The sequence below is a fragment of the Saccoglossus kowalevskii genome, chromosome 11 (genome assembly GCF_978046115.1).
Source record: "Saccoglossus kowalevskii chromosome 11, keSacKowa6.1, whole genome shotgun sequence".
Taxonomy (NCBI): Eukaryota; Metazoa; Hemichordata; class Enteropneusta; family Harrimaniidae; genus Saccoglossus; species Saccoglossus kowalevskii.
Window position 1 is genome coordinate 6,834,180 of NC_140651.1, and position 5,040 is coordinate 6,839,219.

Here is a 5,040-nt window from a genome sequence, read left to right on the forward strand (position 1 = left end):
GGTAGGGACACACAGCAACTTGGGTAGGGACACACAGCAACTCGGGTAGGGACACACAGCAACTCGGGTAGGGACACACAGCAACTCGGGTATAGACACACAGCAACTCGGGTAGGGACACACAGTAACTCGAGTAGGGACACACAGCTACTCGGGTAGGGACACACAGCAACTCGGGTAGGGACATACAGCAACTCGGGTATAGACACACAGCAACTCGGGCAGGGACACACAGCAACTCGGGTAGGGACACACAGCTACTCGGGTATAGACACACAGCTACTCGGGCATAGACACACAGCAACTCGGGTAGGGACACACAGCAACTTCGGTAGGGACACACAGCAACTCGGGTAGGGACATACAGCAACTCGGGTAGGGACACACAACAACTCGGATAGGGACTCACAGCAACTCGGGTAGGGACACACAGCAACTCGGGTATAGACACACAGCTACTCGGGTATAGACACACAGCTACTCGGGTAGGGACACACAGCAACTCGAGTATAGACACACAGCAACTCGGGTAGGGACACACAGCAACTCGTGTAGGGACACATGGCAACTGGGGTATAGACACACAACTACTCGGGCAGGGACACACAGCAACTCGTGTAGGGACACATGGCAACTCGGGTATAGACACACAACTACTCGGGCAGGGACACACAGCTACTCGGGTATAGACACACAGCTACTCGGGTATAGACACACAGCTACTCGGGTATAGACACACAGCTACTCGGGCAGGGACACACAGCAACTCGGGCAGGGACACACAGCAACTCGTGTAGGGACCCACAGCAACTCGGGTAGGAACACACAGCAACTCGAGTATGGACACACAGCTACTCGTGTAGGGACACACAGCAACTCGTGTAGGGACACACAGTAACTCGTGTAGGGACACACAGCAACTCGGGTAGAGACACACAGCAACTCGAGTATGAACACACAGCAACTCGGGTAGGGACACACAGCTACTCGGGTATAGACACACAGCAACTCGGGTAGGGACACACAGCAACTCGAATATGGACACACAGCAACTCGGGCAGGGACACACAGCAACTCGGGTTGGGACACATGGCAACTCGGGTAGGGACACACAACAATTCGAGTAGGGACACACAGCAACTCGAGTATGGATACACAGCAACTCGGGTAGGGACACACAGCAACTCGTGTAGGGACACACAGCAACTCGGGCAGGGACACACAGCAACTCGAGTATGGACACACAGCAACTCGGGTAGGGACACACAGCAACTCGAGTATGGACACACAGCAACTCAGGTAGGGACACACAGCTACTCGGGTATAGACACACAGCTACTCGGGTAGGGACACACAGCAACTTGGGTAGGGACACACAGCAACTCGGGTAGGGACACACAGCAACTCGGGTAGGGACACACAGCAACTCGGGTATAGACACACAGCAACTCGGGTAGGGACACACAGTAACTCGGGTAGGGACACACAGCTACTCGGGTAGGGACACACAGCAACTCGGGTAGGGACATACAGCAACTCGGGTATAGACACACAGCAACTCGGGCAGGGACACACAGCAACTCGGGTAGGGACACACAGCTACTCGGGTATAGACACACAGCTACTCGGGCATAGACACACAGCAACTCGGGTAGGGACACACAGCAACTTCGGTAGGGACACACAGCAACTCGGGTAGGGACATACAGCAACTCGGGTAGGGACACACAACAACTCGGATAGGGACTCACAGCAACTCGGGTAGGGACACACAGCAACTCGGGTATAGACACACAGCTACTCGGGTATAGACACACAGCTACTCGGGTAGGGACACACAGCAACTCGAGTATAGACACACAGCAACTCGGGTAGGGACACACAGCAACTCGTGTAGGGACACATGGCAACTGGGGTATAGACACACAACTACTCGGGCAGGGACACACAGCAACTCGTGTAGGGACACATGGCAACTCGGGTATAGACACACAACTACTCGGGCAGGGACACACAGCTACTCGGGTATAGACACACAGCTACTCGGGTATAGACACACAGCTACTCGGGTATAGACACACAGCTACTCGGGCAGGGACACACAGCAACTCGGGCAGGGACACACAGCAACTCGTGTAGGGACCCACAGCAACTCGGGTAGGAACACACAGCAACTCGAGTATGGACACACAGCTACTCGTGTAGGGACACACAGCAACTCGTGTAGGGACACACAGTAACTCGTGTAGGGACACACAGCAACTCGGGTAGAGACACACAGCAACTCGAGTATGAACACACAGCAACTCGGGTAGGGACACACAGCTACTCGGGTATAGACACACAGCAACTCGGGTAGGGACACACAGCAACTCGAGTATGGACACACAGCAACTCGGGCAGGGACACACAGCAACTCGGGTTGGGACACATGGCAACTCGGGTAGGGACACACAACAATTCGAGTAGGGACACACAGCAACTCGAGTATGGATACACAGCAACTCGGGTAGGGACACACAGCAACTCGTGTAGGGACACACAGCAACTCGGGCAGGGACACACAGCAACTCGAGTATGGACACACAGCAACTCGGGTAGGGACACACAGCAACTCGAGTATGGACACACAGCAACTCGGGTAGGGACACACAGCAACTCGAGTATGGACACACAGCAACTCTGGTAGGGACACACAGCAACTCGGGTAGGGACACACAGAAACTCGGGTAGGGACACACAACAACTTGTGTAGGGACACACAGCATCTCGAGTATGGACTCACAGTAACTCGTGTAGGGACACACAGCAACTCGTGTAGGGACACACAGCAACTCGAGTATGGACACACAGCAACTCGGGTAGGGACACCCAGCAACTCGAGTATGGACACACAGCAACTCGGGTAGGGACACACAGCAACTCGAGTATGGACACACAGCAACTCGGGTAGGGACACACAGCAACTCGGGTAGGGACACACAGAAACTCGGGTAGGGACTCACAACAACTTGTGTAGGGACACACAGCATCTCGAGTATGGACACACAGTAACTCGTGTAGGGACACACAGCAACTCGTGTAGGGACACACAGCAACTCGTGTAGGGACACACAGCAACTCGGGTAGGAACACACAGCAACTCGAGTATGGACACACAGCAACTCGGGTAGGGACACACAGCAACTCGGGTAGGGACATACAGCAACTCGGGTAGGGACACACAGCAACTCGGGTAGGGACACACAGCAACTCGGGTAGGGACACACAGCAACTCGGGTTGGGACACACAGCTATTCGGATATAGACACACAGCTACTCGGGTAGGGACACACAGCAACTCGGGTAGGGACACACAGCAACTCGGGCAGGGACACACAGCAACTCGGGTAGGGACACACAGCTACTCGGGTATAGACACACAGCTACTCGGGTATAGACACACAGCAACTCGGGTAGGGACACACAGCAACTCGGGTAGGGACACACAGCAACTCGGGTAGGGACACACAGCTACTCGCGTATAGACACACAGCTACTCGGGTAGGGACACACAGCAACTCGGGTAGAGACACACAGCTACTCGGGTATAGACACACAGCTACTCGGGTAGGGACACACAGCAACTCGGGTAGGGACATACAGCAACTCGGGTATAGACACACAGCAACTCGGGCAGGGACACACAGCAACTCGGGTAGGGACACACAGCTACTCGGGTATAGACACACAGCTACTCGGGCATAGACACACAGCAACTCGGGTAGGGACACACAGCAACTTGGGTAGGGACACACAGCAACTCGGGTAGGGACACACATCAACTCGGGTAGGAACACACAGCAACTCGGGTAGGGACTCACAGCAACTCGGGTAGGGACACACAGCAACTCGGGTATAGACACACAGCTACTCGGGTATAGCCACACAGCTACTCGGGTAGGGACACACAGCAACTCGAGTATAGACACACAGCAACTCGGGTAGGGACACATAGCAACTCGTGTAGGGACACATGGCAACTCGGGTATAGACACACAACTACTCGGGCAGGGGGGACACACAGCTACTCGTGTATAGACACACAGCTACTCGGGTATAGACACACAGCTACTCGGGTATAGACACACAGCAACTCGGGCAGGGACACACAGCAACTCGGGTAGGAACACACAGCAACTCAGGTAGGGACACACAGCTACTCGGGTATAGACACACAGCTACTCGGGTAGGGACACACAGCAACTTGGGTAGGGACACACAGCAACTCGGGTAGGGACACACAGCAACTCGGGTAGGGACACACAGCAACTCGGGTATAGACACACAGCAACTCGGGTAGGGACACACAGTAACTCGGGTAGGGACACACAGCTACTCGGGTAGGGACACACAGCAACTCGGGTAGGGACATACAGCAACTCGGGTATAACCACACAGCAACTCGGGCAGGGACACACAGCAACTCGGGTAGGGACACACAGCTACTCGGGTATAGACACACAGCTACTCGGGCATAGACACACAGCAACTCGGGTAGGGACACACAGCAACTTCGGTAGGGACACACAGCAACTCGGGTAGGGACATACAGCAACTCGGGTAGGGACACACAACAACTCGGATAGGGACTCACAGCAACTCGGGTAGGGACACACAGCAACTCGGGTATAGACACACAGCTACTCGGGTATAGACACACAGCTACTCGGGTAGGGACACACAGCAACTCTAGTATAGACACACAGCAACTCGGGTAGGGACACACAGCAACTCGTGTAGGGACACATGGCAACTGGGGTATAGACACACAACTACTCGGGCAGGGACACACAGCAACTCGTGTAGGGACACATGGCAACTCGGGTATAGACACACAACTACTCGGGCAGGGACACACAGCTACTCGGGTATAGACACACAGCTACTCGGGTATAGACACACAGCTACTCGGGTATAGACACACAGCTACTCGGGCAGGGACACACAGCAACTCGTGTAGGGACACACAGCAACTCGAGTATAGACACACAGCAACTC